The sequence below is a fragment of the Mauremys mutica genome, chromosome 5 (assembly GCF_020497125.1).
Source record: "Mauremys mutica isolate MM-2020 ecotype Southern chromosome 5, ASM2049712v1, whole genome shotgun sequence".
In the NCBI taxonomy this organism is placed as follows: Eukaryota; Metazoa; Chordata; order Testudines; family Geoemydidae; genus Mauremys; species Mauremys mutica.
The window spans coordinates 46,494,944-46,514,820 of NC_059076.1; the positions used below are offsets into that span (position 1 = coordinate 46,494,944).

Here is a 19,877-nt window from a genome sequence, read left to right on the forward strand (position 1 = left end):
ATAGCCTGGTTTGAATCAACGTCAAATTAACATCTTGCACAATATTTTAAAGAGAAAAAATTGTAAGTAACAGGAATGCAAAATAGCACATGCCTCATGTTTATGTAAAAAAATAGTTCAGCAACTAAGAACTTATATGCCAAGTTTCAGCTCATAGTGAATTTCTGAGACCATACTGTAAACCCTGGAAAAAAATGGGTTTCCTAATGGAAATGCTGAGACCCCTAGCTACAGTGGCACACATGGCACCACTATAAACTGTTCCAAACAGACAAGTACAAGCCCAGAGGTAACATAAAATCTAGTCAATTTTTTAAAAGCTGTTTCTTGGCCTCCTATCGCTGGTGATGTCTCCCTACAATACATCCAGTGACTCATCCTCCAATTATTGCTGCTGTCATTCTGGTCCAAATTGCTGGGAGGAAGGGAAGTACTGATAGAAACGCTTTAGAAGATTAAAACAAACAGGTTTGTGATTCCTTATAATAGCTTTGCTATAAGCAACCTGATTTCTCTATGATTACTTTGTTTTGAATTCACTTGTGCAACACATTCTTGGAACAGTACATTTTTGTCTTGCTTTGGAAAGAGTTCAGTGACAGGCGTTTCAGCATAGAAAGGGAATGTTTTCTTTAATAGGACACAACCAGGTCAATTCAGGCTCACCTTTTGGCATTCGTAGAACAAGATGTTTACATACCTGTAGACTTGCTGTATTTTTTTTATGCCAACAGAAGCATTTTTAAAAAAAATTGTTAGAGTTTCCACAAGGGTGCAGAGAAGGCTGGGGCACAGTGACAGCTTTTCCTCCCTCTTTCTGAAATCATGTCTCATGTCCAGTCTCACAGGGTGAAGAGAGCAGGTTGAAAGGGTTGTAAGTAGCAGGCACAAAGAGTTTGCATGCTCAAGAGTTACAGAAGGCTTTCTGCCTGGCTGAGGCCTCTATGCCATCCCCGTTGTAAGGCTGTATCTAAATAGCACAGTCTAGCCTCTTGTTGGATGTATATTTACTATACTGATGGTGGGATTTGTTGCTTTTGTCTCATTGCATCATGATGAGGTTTCATCACCATTCAAACTGTGGGACATAGAATATAGGATTTAGTGGGTTATGAAAGCAAGGAGCAGATCCTCAGCTGGTGTAAATTGTCATAGTTCCCTTGACTTCAATGGAGCTATGATAAATTTACATCAGCTGAGCACCTGCCCCCAAATCACTAAGAGCCCAATGACTGTATCTTTGTTGATGCCCTAATAATTAAGATATTTATATTATAAAAAACATTAAAACATTCACCAGCCTATATACAACAACCTCTGAAGCCAGGAAGCTTGCGGTCAAACATGTGATTTATTTAGATAATTATCCGTGAGGAAAATATTTACTATTTGGCAACCGTGGTCAAGGTATTTATACAATCCAGCCACAGAAAAACCATGGGGGAATGGGAAAAAATGGCATGAAGGGGATGTAACTGAGAATATAAATCCCATTTGATGAATTGTATGTCTTAAAAGCCCGAATGATGAACCTTCCTGTCTACAGTGATGAATAGGGACAGCAGCCCACTAGGCTTAGGAACGTGTTATTTACTGAGTGTTGGGGGAAGTAGACTTCTTAAATAATTAATGTAAAGAAATATACTAAAAATTCACATCAGACTCAAGGTAAACTGAGGGTCAAATGGTCATGCAGAAGTCTTTGCAAGTCTTTCCTTAGCTAGTCTTAGATACTATTGTCTTAAAATGCAAGAATCTGTGATCCAATGTGCAGTATTATTAGGAAATCCTCACCAAAATGAAATTTGCATTGTAATAAACTCAGGTCTTTTTCAAGTGGAACCTACACATTTTTCCAAAACTCATGTGAAGCTATCCTTCTGCCTTTAAATGAACAAAAATCACGATTACACGGGCAACTCACCTTGCAAACTTCCATTCTTGCCCGAGTGTATTGTCAACAATCAAGTTGCATAAATAAAGGCCTATACCTTTGCAGCAAGACCAGTCTATTTTCTGTTGGCCTTGCTTTATCAAGGGTGGAGCAGACCTTACCATGTATTTGCTGCACAGAACTGGAAATGTCTGTCTCCTCCAAGACAAATTTGGAGAAGGGCCAGATTCCACTGGTCTTACTGCTTTAGGGAGGAAGAAGTTGTAAACCAGCAATTAGTAATCCTGCTACTAACAGGAAAGATTGCTGGGAAGTATAAATAGGGTCATTGTTTATATGCAACTTAATGTAGGAAGTGATGTTGATTATATTACTGCCAGAACTGCCTATGAAGGAAAGAACTCAATTTGTGAGACTCTCAGAGCATGGACTGGGAAGACCATTTAAAAAACTGTGCAATCATTATTCACAGAATTTTTTTTAAAGAAGTGTGCCATAGTAATGTTATATTATAGACACACAAAAAATATTAATGAGTCAGTAGAATATAGAAATACTTTATAATGAATTTATTATGCATCCTTATGTGTTCATTTTTTTTCTGGGAGTGAGGCCTAATAGAAATAAGATTAAGGTTTTTTTTTTTTAATAGTATGCTCATCCAAATGTTAGCTACTATATGAGATACAAATGAATTGCCTACAAGTCTGTTTTAAGCCTCTGGGTGGGCTATAGAGGCTCAACTCACTTGTGCAACACACTCTTGGAGCAGTACATTTTTGTCTTGCTTTGGAAAGAGTTCAGTGACAGGAGTTTCAGCATAGAAAGGGAATGTTTTCTTTAAAGGGACATACCAGGTCAATTCAGGCTCACCTTTTGGCATTTGGTATAGAGGTAAACCTACAGACTAGTGGTAGTGAATACAGCGAAGAAATTAGTAATGGATTCATTACAAAACGAATTATTTCTGTGAATGTAAACTTTACTGTGTGGGGTACTGCAATAGTTGCTTTTCCTGGGATGTTAATCTAGAAGAGCTATTTTGTTAACTGCTGTGAATAGTGCAGAGATTTGGGATGAAGGCTAGGTGGCACAGTCCTTACTTACTGTGATTTTATTTCTTCTTTTATCTGAGTGGGGCAGTGCCCCAGAGGTTCCAGTGGCAGAGATGCCAATGCAGAAGAGCTCATGTACTGTGACCCCAAAACTAGAGGGAGAGCAGAAAAAAATTAGGTTTGAGTCAATTGGACTATGTGGCTATTAGAACGCAAACCTGAACTTCTCTACAAATTCGAGATGTTAATGAGTTCAAGACTGCATTAGGGTGGGGGAGAATATTGAAATATGTCCTTTGAAACATTCTCTCTGACATTTCACAGCAAATTAAAATGAAATAAATTCCCTACATGTACCAACTGTTTCTCCACCAAAAATCACAACTAAGTGGAATTTGGCTTGCTCATCTAACCACTGAATTAAGGTTAAAAAGAGACATGGTGTATGGAGCAAGAATGATTAGCAATGACACATATCACATTTACTACGGGGTAGAATGACAACATACGAGGAGGAAATTATCTATGATATGCCTTTCACTTACCTTAATGCTTGTCGCATCTGGCCCAATTTATGTGAGAACCATGAAGTATTATTTGACAGGACAAGAAGGAGTCACCCTTAAAAACTTGCCAATTTTATTTTAGATAAACGGATATAGTTACCTTAGTCTTACCTACATTTCCCTATACTTAATTTAGGGAATACTGAGGTAACATTATTTAGTTCTCAGGCAATTGGCAAGTTTTAAAGAACCATTGTACATTTTTCTTCTAGAGTGATGTATATCTAGTTGCGCGTTCATGGCAGAATCAATCAGCTAGAAAGTGGATGTGTGTTGTGGAAAGATGGACCACAGCTGTAAAACCTGGTAGAAATATTTGGGTGAACCACTTTGGATTAAATCGTAATTAAGCCTTTATTGGGGTTTAAAATTGAGATTTACTATATTTTAACACATTTTTCACTTTCACAAACCACTGGAACATCCTGGTTCTGGCTGAGAGCAGAAGCAAAACACAAAAATACCATGAAGAAAGCTCTGGGAAATGCTTGAAATTCTAGCAGGGCATACCTGTAATCTCATAAGAAAAATCCGTTCTTTGCTTTTTCAGATTAAAGAGATTGAGGATTTGAGAAATTGAGGAAACATCCAGATTATTTTCAGAGTGGTAGCTGTGTTAGTCTGTATCAGCAAAAAGAACGAGGAGTCCTTGTGGCACCTTAAAGACTAACAAATTTATTTGAAGCTTATGCTCAAATAAATTTGTTAGTCTCTAAGGTGCCACAAGGACTCCTCATTCTTTATCCAGATTATTGGGGTTCATTCAGAATGAAAAAGATTTAAACAAATATGCTTGAGATTCAGCCACTGCTTCCTAAGAGTCTTTGTTTCAGGTAGGCCATGCTACAGATTGAGGCAGTCATCTGCAGACAGGATCAGAGAGAAAGACTGTTTGTGTACATGTGCCTGTTAAAACTACAGAGTGTGAATATCAAGCTCAACTCTACAACTATGATGAAGACATTATAAATGAGGTTTATGGTCCATGACTATACATTGTATTAGCAGGAGTAGTGGTACAAGAAGGCTTACACTAATAATTTTACTATCTAATAGTTTTGCTTAAAAAGTTGTTTTAAAAAGTATTTTAAATACTGTTTAAAATGCTTTACTTGTTGTATTAAATATAAATATTTGTATAGTAAGTACGTGTGTGATATCCCTCTGACCATTACTGTGAGCTATTAGCAAGACCTAAATTCAGGGTTTAACTCTATATAATTATTGCTGAAAAATACTGAAAAGACTGAACTGTGCACCAGCAAAGGGTTAAGATGAAGTGCAATAGGGGGCATGTAATTATGAGGGTACACAATTTGTCCCAACACTGTTTTTTTAATCATGCTGCAGTGTCATATCTATGGTGCTGGTGAGACAGTCTGAATTTTATATTTTGGTCCAAATATTGAAAAAAAGGCCTCTGTGTATGGGCACAATCCAAATCCTTTAGAAGTCAATGGAATTACTTCCATAGACTTCCATAGACAAATCTCCCAGTGCATATTTGGATGGTAGGTTTTCTCACACTCCCCCAACTTTCTCACAGGAATCATGAGGTTTGCTCTGTTAAGTTAAGTTAAGCATGAGGCAATATGAAGATGCATTTAGGCATGCACCTGTTTGAAATTTTGGCCAATGTATTCAAAATAATGAAAATATCAAGGGAAGCAAAGTATGGTACAGTGGCAACATCCATTGGCAAGGATTATCTTACATAAACATTATCTAGCATTGGCAAGGATTATCTTACATAAACATTATCTAGCATTGGCAAGGATTATTTTACATAAACATGTATGTAATACAAAAATTATATTAATCTAGATAATAAAGATTTATTTTTCTTAAAACCACATACCCAAAAAACCAGAGCTTTCATGGCTTGTTATTATATACTGTGAAGAAAGTCTTGTGCTGTAGCCAAAGATAAAAGATATGAGGTATATTAAGATATAAGAGTGAAATATAAGTAGTATTCAATGTTGTAAAAGACAACCTACTGCCCTCGGATCTATAAGAAAAAAGTTTAGGTAAACTGAGTCCTAAGACCTAGAGACTTGCCATAAGCAACTAATCAGTAAGTGACCCTATGTCTCAAGATAGACTGCTGTTACACATAAGCGTTGCTAAACTGCTGACAAGTAACCACAAGATGCCAGTTCATACCAGTTCTAAATATTTTAAATTAGGAACATTAGTAGATGTCCAACCGCAAGAATGCCAAGGTAACTAACCAAAGTATGTGCTAATACACTTGATGTAAAAGGCTTAGTAAGCTATGGGAGAAGGGTACCCTAACATTTGGAGCAGTGAGGAAATACAGATAAGGAAGAGGGCTGAAACCCCAGCTGAATATGCATTAGGCGTTAGCATAATCTATGATAAAGAGTGGCACTCAGCCCATGAATACCTGGGCTGAGTGCCTGGGAGATTTTCTGGAATCTGCCTGGCCAAGGACCACTCAAGGGTTATCTTACCCACTACAAGGGTCCCTAGAAAAAGATGGTGTGAATATGCAGGTTCTGATGCTTGTATTATCACTGTCTACTTTGCTACATTGTTTTGTTTGTAATATTGCTGATTCTGTTAACAAAGCTATTTCAAACTCAGGGGGTCTTCCCTAAGCATGAGTATCTTTTCACATACACTGGGATCCTCACTGCTAAACTAACTGTAATACTGTGGAGAGCCTAGGGAAAAATGAACCCTGCCAAACCAAGCAATACTTAATCAGAAGCTCTAATACCTGACCAATATATCAGGCAACAGTTTTACATTCTTGAATAGTGGGGATTATGTGTTTGTTTTAGCATTATAAAAGTTTAGATATATCAGTTTTAAATGCTTCCTGTTCACAATGAATATTTCAGAATTCATACACTGTGCATGTCAATTCAATATGTTATTGAGAGAAATAAAAAACAACACAGGACTATTTCATTTGGAAAGGAGAATAAAAGGAGCCATGGGACAGCTCTAGGCCCTGATTTTGCAAGGTGCTTAAGCATGTGCCTAATTTTAAGAACACGAGTAGTCCCATTCATTTCAATGAGACTATTCGGATGCTTAGAGCTAGGCTACCTTACTGAATAAGGGCTGCATTCTTTATAGTATAGATGATAGGTGTTGAGAAGATAAATCAGGTGTGTCTATTTCTTTCTACCATGCAAGAAAGGGCGGGGGGGACAAATTTAGAACAAGAGAAAAACAGTTAACCTGATGTTACTGCAGTTGAAGCAAATATTTCTGTAACATTAAGAAAGAAATAGGCAATTCAAAAAGCACTAGATACCAGCACTGGAAGTTCCACTAGCCATGATAAAGTTAGAGGGCCCTCAGTCTGTAGTCTGTGGTCAGGAAGGAATTCTCCTATAGTTCAGCAATATAATGAGGTCAGTCATGGGGGTTTACATTTACATTTTCCTTTGACGTATCTGTCATTGACTGGACTACATAATTTGTCAAATTATGATAGGTCTTTGTTCTTATAAGGAGATGATGGTGCATCAGAGGTAGAAATCTACTACATCTATTTTAGGGCTGACCAACATATCAATACAGAGGCCAAATTACTATTTTATAACAGTGTCAAGGGCCACAACCAAATAAAGTAACTTAGATGGGGTGAAGGAGGAGTTTCAGAGCTTGGGGCTATGAAATGTGTAGTGTCGGACCCCATCAGAAAGGTAAACTAGTAAAAAATCTATTAGATTCCACTGGCTGGAGTTCACAGAGATACTATATAATGGGCCTATTGAGCCCGGGCAGCCTCTCTCTCTCTGCCTTCCTCAGATTGGTCTATAAAGTACATCAGTATGGTATCTACTCAATTCTACAAGATAATTCACCATGTGCCAAACTTTTAAGCACAGCAGAAGTCCACTGATTTGAAGAGGACTTTCATATGCTTACAGTTAGGCAGATGCCTAATTACCTTGCTTAAAATGCCAATCTAAACACCAAACACATCCTGACATGAGGGAAAGGTGTAGAATTAGTCACTCAAGCTGAGTGTCTAAACTTAGGTAATATCCAAAACCTCATTCAGGATTGAATTGCTGGAATTAGTCCAGCTTGCCTGATTATCCAGATAGATAGTGTGCTGTGTGTGTTAATCAGGAACTTTTAGTCAGAACATTTACAAATGGCAAGTACACACTCATCTGGTTTCCCAACTAAATAGCAGGAATGAATTGCCTGTCATTTCACAGAGCAGTCATAAAAAGTAACACTTCCCTCTTAATCACTAGGTAAACATGGTGCAGCAGATCACAACATTTATAATTCAGTCTCCAAGCCTGATTTCACTACTTAACTTTAAATCTACAGAGAGAATCATAATACCACATTGCAAAACAGTATACTCATCATGCAGCTGTATATTTCCATGGTTATTCTCACTACTTGACATTTACAAAGTACAGTACTCATGTTGGGCTTGAAAACTAAATCCACAGGGTGATGTATTTGGATTAATATAGTACATTTCTAATACAAAACAAATTTTATCGTAAGAATCCAGGTATATGACCTAATATAGACATCACAGTATTGGCTGCTTTGTCTTTTGAAATGAACTGTTGAAGACAGTGAGAAAAACGTTTCTAAACTAGATTCTGTTTCTTAGCTGGGTACTAGATCACGTCATGATAATAGCCCTTATGAAAGGATAATTAAATACACACTGCAAACATCTGCTGAAACTATACACATTTAATTGTGCTGCCATTATCAAAATCAAGTTTATAAGAATTTTACTTAGTGTATCGGCAATCCGTGTGTGTAACATTAGCAACTGCTGTTAAAGAAACTGATCTGTACAAATCCATTTCCTTTGGAAATGGTAATAGTAAGAAGGTGATAGCTCAGACTGACATCTTTACTGGTGTATGTGGCATCCAGTGATGAAGTAGATTATGCATGTTTTCCAGTGGTGGCCCTAAAAACGATCAAGGTTGGCTCCATGATGTCTTGCCAAGAGTGCTAAATCTGTTCCTTCAAACTCCTTAGGAGGATTCATTGACACAACTGCTTTATTTAAGCTCATACTATCACATCAACAAGTGCATATGTATATGCCTTTACATGGAAGAAGTTACATGTGGCTTTCTGGCAGTGCACAGAACCTGGAAGGCATCATATGCCGGCTGCAGTATGGACTGTCCTACCCAGAGATACACTGATATTCTGCCATTTAGTGTGAGGAACTTACATGGATTCTTTCCATAAGTATTAAAAGAAGTTCCCAGTACAGCCCTGATGAAAGAAAAAGCTTCTTTCCTACAGAATTTATTCTGGGACAATAATAATTAATGGTTTAAGTCTCAACTTTGTTGAAAATTTTAGTGAACCCTCTATTTCTAAGTGTTTACTGGTAATTTTCTCCTCAGGTGAAGCTGACCTTGAAACCCTTTAAAGAGCCCACTGAAATCAGTGGCATAACTCTCACCAATTTCAATGAAAGCAAAAGTCAGGTTCAAGATCTAGAATCTAGTCTAGAAGTCAAAGGGAACATTGGCTGTGTTTCTCTCACAGGACGGCACTCCTTATACTGATGCTAGCAGCAGAGAATAATTACGCCAGCTCCTCTTCCCTTGAGTAGCAACATCTTCATTACTACCACTTCATCTTTGGACGGCTGTGAACATTAAGAAATTTAAAACAATATGCTGATGTATACATCTTGGGCCAATTCAAGTCCATAGGAACAGGAGTGGGGCCTATTTTTCTATTAACATTTAGTATTCATTGTAATAGCCTTAACAGAATAAGCTGAGCATAATAGTTGGTCATTTGTCTCCCAAACTATCAGCTCAACCACTGCAACAGAACAGCAATGATGGGGATTTTTTTTTTTAAACAGAGTCCAAACTATACATATGAGGCGTAGGTTATTTTATAAGGCAAAACCTAAGTATATCTCAGTCCAAAGCCACCAGTGAAGTACCAGTCTATAAGAATCAATCCACACATGTTTTAATCAACTTGTAACTTACACTGGGTATATGGGAACAGTTAAATTTATAGGGCCTGGAGTCTGGCCCATTAAACTCTGTCTATACTGTTTTTACACTTCTGGAAACCTACATTCAAATTTGCCTCAGGTCACAGTTGAAATGAGTATGTTAGTCCCAGTGAAGATCCGTCAATATATACATTAAAAAAAAACCATATACTATTTACCATATGAACACAGCCTCTGCTGAATAGAGAGCAAGCATTAGGTTGGGAGATGCCAGTCAGGAAAGAGATACACAGTTCTGCTACAATGTAAGGAAGCTTGTCCAATGTAAGTAGTGGCTATAGTTTATGCTATTAGTTGTTCGTTTTCATGAAGACTAAATCTCACTAAACTCATACCGGGCCACATGTTTAGTGTGAAATAGCTAAGGTGAAACACCCAACTTTTTATTGAATTGATATGTGCTAAGAACTGTTGATTGGGACATTTTCTCCTGGGCAGAAACTAATTTAAAGACTGTGGTTTATTCTTATTAACTAGTTATTTTATTATTATTATTTCTATGTGTCTCTGAGTATACATACTTGGCTGACAGCAGCAGAATGTGAGGTGTAGGACAACAACCCTGCTCCAGCATATGCAAGTACTGGCGAAACCAGAGAGAGAGTTTTAGCCAGTCATGACAGGACTGTTTATTTAAATGTAAGGAAAGAACCAGACCTGTGGTTGTTATATTGGCAATGAGTCTCAGAGGGGCACTCAAGAGAAATAATGATTAAAAAAAACCAAAAAACAGAAGTACTGTGAAAAAAAAGAGTAAATATATATTGCTCAACCTGAAAAAAAATATATTGGGTTTCCAGAAAAGGAAGGTGTACTTGCTGCAGGCTACCCAATGGTAGATAACTTATGCACTGAAAACTACTGGAGAATTTGCTAAAGTAATTACCCCTACTATTATGTTGCCTCGGCAACCACACCAGCACATGATATAAATTCAGACCTGAATGAAAGAAACAGCACCATTGAGTCAACTTTTGAAACAAACTTTCTTTGCTGTTTTAACAAAAGAATCTTTATAGAAGAGTCTGTGTCTAAATAGTCTAGAGAAGCAGGTACATAGTGACATTCTGAAATGTGCTGAAGATCAGCCCTTGAAAAGGGGGAGTGAGTGTGTAAATGTATTTTCTGCCTCTCACTACCTTTCTTTTCTTATTTTTTTCAAATGGCAGCATTGGGAAATCAGGTAATCCTCATCAGTTAAAGACATGCTGATGACATCCCTCCCCCCATGCTCCCACTACTAAAAACAACATGGAGAGTTGGCTCCAGCATTGTCAACTTGAAGTGGGTAACTGAGCACCAATATAGCGAAAAGTCTTATTCCAGATTCACATAGTCTGGCCCATTGTGGACAGATTGCGGCATTAAAGCATTGATGTAAAGTGCTGCAGCACTTAATAGTAAACAGGATACTAATTTTTATATTTGTTTTACAAAGGGATAGAAAATATGAAATTTATTAAACTATATAAATAGATTACTATAAACTCACACTTTGAATACTATGTCAGTTTTGGTTGTCTTTAATAAAACTGCAAATATAAATATCTAGAAAAGGGTACCAAAAATGGCTCAGAGCTTCTGGGGTGTCTAATATATGACATATTACACATTATTTGGTAGAAGAGTTGGGCACAGATGAATGATAGAGATATATAAAATAAGGAGCATTATAGTGAAAACTCAGAGGTTCTTATTCATCTCTTCCCATACATGAACAAGAGAGTACTTGATAAAACCGAAAGGAAAAACAAAATTATAAGGGAAAAACACAGACATACATTTTTGTGGCATAATTCCTTGCCACATAAAGTCATGGAGCAAATATTTTAAGCAGAATTCTAAGAAGCATTACATAGCTTTAGAAGTACTAATATTTACTAGACTTAGTAAATCAACAACATAATAGGAAATTGAACTTCATGTCTCATAGCAATCAATCAGTTGGGGAGTGGTCAAAAAGGAATCTCTCCCACCACTCACTATGATATAGCATTGCACTGTTACCCAGGTGTACTATGCTCTGAAACATAGGTCATTAGCCACACACTGCTGGAGCCAGGATACTGGGTTAGATGAACAAGTTATCTGACAGGTATAGCTATTCCTTTGTTACAATCTATTGTCTATACATTATAACATATAGGTTTTGAGAACTGGAACTTGTCATAGGTACACAGACTGTTTTAAATGTAAAGTGAACCAGGACTATAAAAAAACAATATACTTATAATAGTCAAGACTTTGATGCTTTTTAGGGTTTAGGATGAAAGGACACTAGGCACACATAACATGATTATCATCACAGGTGGTAGAAAAGATAAACATGCCCAAAGAACTCCAGGAGGTTTGGCTTTTCAAAATTTGTTTGGCAGTTTGTCTTCTTTATTTGTTTGCTTTTGTATTTTTCTGCTCTAAGTTACCGAGTCAGGAAAGTACTTAAGAAAACGTGTACCTTTAACCCATTTTGCTTAAGTTCATTGACTTCATTGGGACTTAAGCACCTGCTTGAAATAAGGCACCAGAGATGGTCAAGATGTTCTGAATTTTGATTTTTCAGGGAAATTTTTCATTGAAATTTCAATTTTTCATGACAACATCAAAAAATCCAAACACAATGTTTACAAAAATATGTGTGCTTCAAACTTTGAAAAAAAGGTTTGATTTTGTTTTTTAAAAATGGTTTTTTTCCCCACCAGCTCCATTAAGTATGTGTCAGTGTTCTCCTGAATCAGCATGTTTTCCTGGAACAGGACCTTAAGTTGTGGGTCTAATGGATGCCATGTCTACGGAGTCTTGGGCATTGTATCTCTTTGGTTTTAACAATGTATCCTAATCATCCCGGATGTAGTCTCTGCCTGCTCACTGAGATTGTCTCCACTGGTTCCTGCTGCTGAGAGAAAAGGGGAAACTACACAAACATCACATAGTTTCTTGTATAAAGTAAAAGAGGGTATTTCTCAGCTACAAGACACTGAAGTGTTTGTGCCTGAAGGTAGACAGTGCCAAGTTCAGCCTGATGTAAAAATGCTCTATCTAATTCATATCTGACTATAACAGAATAACTTTTTCCTCCCCACCCCTGCTTTGCATGCCTCCTCTTTTATCTTTGTTTGTCTGTCTCCTTGTTTTTGTGCTTTGGGAAACCGATTTAATAGCAAATAACATCATCACGGCTTTTTAAGTAAACTGAGAACAGTTTGTTTACAACATTATTACTATTGCTTTCATAAATAAAGCAAAGTGTAATAAACAGAGGATTTTGTTAGTGAAATCTTTCATGAAGCAAGTAGTTAACAAAATAGAGAATTTACATCATATGTACTTTCTGAGAAGTTAGAGGCTGAGACCATGGAAAGCAACTAAACTGTAGCACCAACCATGGGATACAAAAGTAATGACATCTAATTAATCATATAATCAAGGCACAGCTTGTGGCATATGGTCCTAAATGAATATAAGTCTCTTCTATAACCTGCAGGTACCATACTCTAGGATTTGGTTTGCAGTTTGGTTAAAGGAATTCATTTCAAACAGATGCAGCAACTGTTTTAATGAATTTCACATTTAGAATTGTTACTTTCTTGGAATTTATTTTCAAGGTTTTGTTTCGGGTCCTCTACAACTTTTCTTCGTGTTACTCCAGTTTACAGCTTCCTAGTAAAATAGGCAACAAATTGGTTTTTAAATTCCCAAGTTTGCTTGGAAGAAGAAGGCAATTCTTTCAGCAATCCATCCCATTATATCTCACCAGTCATGAGACTCCTTAACTCAATCCTGGCTATTAACTTGCTGCTGAATAGCATGGCTGCTTGCAAAGCTAATATCTGTGACATAACGTGACTTCTAAGGTGTTAAGGATGTGCCCAGAAAGGTATCAGATACTTGCTAGTAACTCAATACCATAGCAATAAAAGTTATTTGCTTTATTATTTTGATTCTTTCCTTTAGCATCTGACTATTTAATTCTCTCTCTTTCTGATCCAAACACAGTGTAGTTCTCCCATCCCCATTCAATTTCATCATCCACACTCAAATCAAGCTTAAGAATACATTAAAAAGTCTAAGGATCATTTTGTAGAAGTGACATGAATGCTGATGTATATGCAGTGTTGTTGTAGCTGTGTTAGTCCCAGGATGTTTGAAAGGCAGGTGAATTCTGATGCACAATCTTAAAGACTGAAGTTTTCAGATTTCTTTGTAAGGATCCAGAACCTCTGCATTGGATATAGACTGTCTCATAGGAAGATGTGAAAGCCCTTTTGTTTGAGTTGTTTAAAACCAGATGGGACAAAACACAAAGAATATACGAAAAGGGACAATCTTGCATTGGGGGATGGACTAACTAATCCAAGCATTTGTTTCATTTCTAAATTCTGTAGCCTAAAACCTGATATCCTCATTCAGGCCAAGCTCCAATTGACTTCAATGGGAATTTTGTTTGAGTTAAGAATGACAGGGTTTGGGTTTGGAATTCCATACTGTATTATGCTTTTAGTTCAATAGTGACTTTTTCAAGTGGATTTTTCATCATAGTAATATTTTTATACAAAATTTCTTGAATGTTAGGAAAACGTCTTCCCACATAGCCATTGAAAAAGTTAACCCAAATGAACCAATCTCTCCCCCACCCCTCCCCTTTGTACAGGGAACAATCAAATCTGTGCTTGCTGAATTATCCAGCAATACTTGATATCAGTGATTCATTTTGCTAGCCTAAATTTGAATTTTCAGGATGCCACAAACCCTGAAATTATACCTTTCCCAAAGGAATGTAAACCAGTGTGACTGAATGAAAGGCTCTAGAATTTGCCTTTCACAGAACTTCCTGCCCTGTGTCCAAGCAGTTTCCTGCCTGCTACGCACGCAGACATATAAATCCAATCTAGCTGAATTCGAGGTATATAAAACACAGGCAGTGCTGCTACATTCAGAATGTGATGGGTGGGATCTTGGTGGATTAAAGCTGTCACAATCAATCAAAGCTAGTGAAAAGGCTTCTTTCCAGGTGGTACAAGCAAAGCTCTGTTTGGAAATCTCTTTTCAGCACAGTATCTTGTGAATGAAGGAATATTTTTATTTGTTTTATTTACTGATCTAAAGGAGAGTATCTCCAACAGTAAGAGCAATTGCCAGTGTTTCACTGGATGTGAAAATAGCAAGTGGTACTTCATATAAGAGAGAAAAAGAGGGAAAATAATGATGGAACAGTGCTGCCAATACAGTATGAACACCAGCAATCTGATGAAAATATTGACATTTATGGCAATCCACAGACAGATTTAGACATAGCTGTGGTTTCCACTAGTGTAACTCTTTTCTTCATGTTTTATTTATGTTTATCATCCAAAGCAAACTACTGTAACTAATGTATTTATAACAACTAGGGATGGGAGAACAAGTCTGGAAAGAATGAAAAACAGGCTTGGACCTTCCCCCATTTCTCAATGGAATGGTTCATCAGTTTGCAAAGTTTTGCCCTCCCCCAGCTAGAGAGAGAGGGTGGAGATAAAGAAGAGTGGGCCCAGTCATTTCCAGTGTAACCTCATGAAGTCAATGGGCATATACCAGGGATGAATTTGGTGTAATGTCTTTTGCTAAACAAACAATCATAATACTAACTCTTTATCATAATATACATGAGACACGGGTCCTTATACTAGGCAACATTTTTCAGAGTACTTTTTTTGGATTAAAACTGCAGATTCAGATCGACCGAAACATTTTATGAATTTGTGACAAATTGTGAAAAATTCTGAGAAAAACAAATGAAACCTTTTGATTTTTTTATTTAAAACTACTTTTTGTTTTAAAAGAGAAAAAACAAAATGTTTTAATTCAACCTGAAACAATTTTTGTGTATACATTTTTTTGGTTTGGCAACCAAAGAAAAATATCTTCTGCACAGCTTTATTGGTTATTTATCTAGTGAAAGATCCTGGTCCTTATCTATGGTGCCCTGAATGGGTTGGATCAAAGGTATCTCTGAGAGCATCTCTGTCCGGAACCGCAGAACAGCAGCTGTAATCAGTCAGAACACTGCATCTGAGAGAGCACAGAACGTGCCTGGTAGGCATGGGGGGAGACAGCTCTCTCAATGAGAGGTCCCTGCCTGTGAACAGAAGTTTTTCAATTGAGTTCAGACTCCCACACGTTGTCTGTGTGTGCTTTACAGAAATTATTTGGTTAGAGAGAAACAACAAATGGGCTATGGCTCTATGGATGTTTTATCCACACGCAGACCACCCAGTGGTAAGTCAGTAGGACATGACCACAGAGCTGAAAGCTGCTGAGAGGCCTAACAGTGACGGGATGACCATTTTACTTCTCTCCATAGTCACAGATAGATCATTTCTTCATGCAACCGGTACTGTCTCCATGCCTGACTGGAAGGGATTCAGGATAATGGGAGAGATCACATATCAGAGATGACCTACCAGCAGTGTAGAATATCAGAGTAGATGGTAACATTATTGACATCTATAGACACTTTCTTGATCAAGAGGCAGGCCACTCCATGTCTAAATGGATTTGACAGCTTACCTTCTTCCAGTGGCATTAACAATCTCTGTCAGTGACGATGGCTCAGTTACTTTCACTGACTTTCTCCAGACAGAAGGGGCAGGGGGTCAATCAATTCACATGTGGTTGGTCAGATTTCTCCCTGAGGCTTTCACACCCGCCAGCTTTGAGACTAGCCCCAAACTCTGTCAGGTCATGTGGAACTTGTTCCTTATAACCTGATCTCATTTCCATTGTTCTGGTGATATTACAGATTAATATGATCTTTTCTGTGAAACAGGATGAAAAAATCCTCAAACTAAAAAGAATAAAGAAAGCTATACCCTAGAAAGCATCCTGTATGGCTGCCCTTTCCCCTATTTCCCCCATAAGCTTTATAAACAGTAGCTAATTACTTTCCACCACCACCACCACCACCACAAATGAGAATGAACATGTGCTTGTATATTAAGATTCTACCACTGAAACAAATTAACATAGTTTGCTCACTTAAGTGGCTGATTCTTATACCCTTCCTCATGCTCAGAAGTAACTTACTCCTTAAGTGTTCTCTTGATTGCTTTGGGACTAATCAAGGAGGAAGGTATTGTAATCTGGCCCTCTGTTTGTCATTATCCCCTATCACCTCATCCTGCAACAACAGAACAATCTTACTCTATTTAGGGTGCTGGAAAGTTCGGCCATAGCCACGTTTGTGAAGGTCTTGAACACTGTCATCAAATTCTATCACTTACCAGCCAAGTTCAACCAACTAAAGACTCGTCTTTTTAATAGACTTGCTAGAGAGGTAATTTCCTAAGAATTGTTCTTACATTAACCCACCAATTATGAGGTAGTGCATCCTGCTACTTCTGAAGATTATATAGTATATCTTCATATGTATACATTCTTCCATTACAGGAAAAGATTTTGTGTGTCCTCAGGATAGTGAGTAATTTACAATTTGGTACTGGAACTTTGCTAATCATCTTCTTCAGTCTGTTCTCCAATTTTCTTTTAACATAATAGTGAGTAAATTAAAAAAAAAAGACACTAAAGATTTCTTTAACTGAGGATTGGAGTGACTAAAATGAACCTGAGGCTGACGGTAACATGCACCTAAAAGAGATGAACTGACATGTAAAACTGGCATGCATCAGAAGCACATTTCTTTCTGTCAACATTTCATTCAATTTTTAAATTACTAGGCATGCACAAAAGATTTCTCTGATTTCAGTACAGGGCCCAAGCGAAAATATTGACATTGGAAATGTAACTCTCTCTTTCACCACAGTATAGACTCTTTTAATCAATCCACGCATTGTTGTCTAAAGTCATTTATTGTTTGAATACCAAATTGCAACACATTGACAAATACTACATTTCCTATTTACTTCAAAACAAACGCATCTGCTATTTGCAGATCCCAAGTACTGTGTGTAGTGGTCACCATTAACAATGTCAGTTACCACACAGATATTGGACTTAGTACTTACATACATTTAAAATAGGGAACTATGTGGTAACTATTGGTAAACGTAATTAAAATGTCAACCACTGTATAATGCTCTTAAGACTAAATCAATTAATGTATTTAATTGAAAGAAAAAGGAATTAAAATTGTGAAAAGTCTTCCTTTTGGAAAAAAGAAATATGAATTATCTATGTAGTGTAGGTGAATAGATTATTTTATAATTAGTATACTAATGAAGAATGAAATCCCTACCCAAGAGAGCTTAAAAGAGATTATATATAATTGCAAAACATACCCACTTTTAAGGTACCAACTTTTTTCATTAAGAATTTTACATTTTAAAAGTGATTTGGATGTTCAGTTTTTTAATTGATAAAAATTGCATTTGAGATAGAATGCTTGTTTTTACAAAAGCATTTTATCTGCACACCTCCCACTAACTTATCTGAGAGTTGAATGCATGGCTAATACCAGGAAAAGGTACATATTAAAGACACCAGAAGTTACTGACATGTTCTGTTCTGTTCTATTACTTTGGACTGGAAACATTTTGGTCTCATAAAAAAAAAAGGGGGTGTGTGGAGGGGACAGCAAGGAGACCAGTTCTGAAATGTGGTTTGTGCTCCCCTTTGCTTTTACTTTTCAACTGTGTACTGTATCCTGATGAGCTTTACGATAGCTTCTTCCAGAAAAGAATGGCACATGCTCTAGTTCCCAATTTGGAATGTAATGGACACAATGTGCTTCCACTGAAGAAACGCTTGTCTCAAGCCCTGCCTGAGGCTGCTTCAAACCAGAATTCCCTACATCACATATCTGGAAAATCACTAACAGAGAAACAGAGAAGCGTTTGGAGAATCTGTTTCTTAAATCGATTTTTGAAACTTCCTGTGTTACTTACTTTCTAGGGGTTTTATTCCAGGACCATTTTAGGATGTTAATGATTTGCATTTTGGAAAGTGATCTCACTGGTTATTTATGTCCTATATCTCAATTCCAGTTATGCATTCAGCACCTGGAGTCCACATGGAAATTTAAGTAATTGTAATTCAGTGTAGATCTTTTCAGATAAGGTCAGGAAATAAGCCTTCTTTATTTTTTTCTCTGGGATCCTAATCATATCTGGCATGATTTAAGGGGACATATAAGCGGAATATTACAAATGTCCTACATTACTGCCTTACTCTATCAGTTTTCAATTAACAACTTCATCCCTGGTCCTGCAAACACTTAGGCAAATGCTTACTTTTAAGCATGTGGGTAGTCTGAGGGAATTCACAGGACTAAGTATTTGCATATGTGCTTGCAGGATCAGTAACAATCTTCCTGCCTTTAGAAACTCTCTTTCCTCTCACTTTCTTGCTTTGGTCAGATACAGGTTTCAGTTCCGCGTCAGAATCTGCTTGTACAGATCCCTGCAGATCTTGATGCAGATCTGGTTTTACCGTATTTTAACTAAAATATTCAATATAACTTATTTAGACTTTATTTAAAGTTCAAGTTGAATGTATAAAAATCATTTTAAAATGACACACAAAAATCACAGCTGATGCCATGGACACATTAATGAACTTCCCCACCCTCCCAATCTACTCACGCTCCCGCAGTTTAGTCACTCCCATTCCATCCTGTCTCTCAGGCAAAAAGCCTGGTCCTAACAATATTTATTGTGACTCTTTGCTCACTAAGATCCCTAAAGTATGCTAGTCAGCAATACAGACAAAACACCACAATCTCTGCCCTAAAGAGCCTACAGTCTATGAAGAAACACAACAAGATAAGATGAAAGAAGATAAAATGAGGGAGAGCGAGAAGAGGATTTAGAAATACAGGTTCATGTAGTAGCTTAGTGGCACGAAACTTGTCTTTGTGGAGTAAGAGCAGAAATTTTCACATTTTTAGCATCAATTAAACAAGGATGAAATTTACCTGTGTAGAAGGCCAGCACAAGCTATATTAGGAGGGCTTAAGTAAGACATAAGTGATACGTAAGGCTTATGCTGGTGCTCTACACTGGGATAAGTTCACCTCACATGAGTAAAGTTAAACGTGGGCTCTATTGGAGATGAACAGGGCCTTTCTTTAAGTAGTGAAGAGGAGCACTGTGACAAGTTATACCAAACACACATAGGAAGAGCTAAATTTTTCCATTCTGGAATCATTTATTCTCATATATCATAAACACTTGTTTAACACAGAACTAGAATTTTTGATTTCAGTTCAACAGACTGACTTCTCCCCCTTACCTCCACATTTTCCCTTCCCTCCAAAGCAAAGATTAGAGAGAACTATCAGAACTATAGCATACCTTGCTTTATTGACCCGACTCACCGTTTGGTCATCTACTTAAAGTAGAAAATGA

At 37.2% G+C, this 19,877-nt stretch overlaps 1 long non-coding RNA gene across 1 annotated transcript in view; it reads right to left on the reverse strand.

Moving 5' to 3' along the window:
• Positions 1-816: 816 nt before the first annotated feature.
• LOC123370709 overlaps positions 817-19,877 on the reverse strand; it is a 43,959-nt gene continuing 24,898 nt past the window's right edge. The window contains exons 3-4 of the long non-coding RNA XR_006579514.1: positions 3,002-3,101; positions 817-1,078 (exon numbers count right to left, since the gene is read on the reverse strand). This is a non-coding gene — a long non-coding RNA (uncharacterized LOC123370709). The remainder of the gene's footprint in view (positions 1,079-3,001; positions 3,102-19,877) is intronic.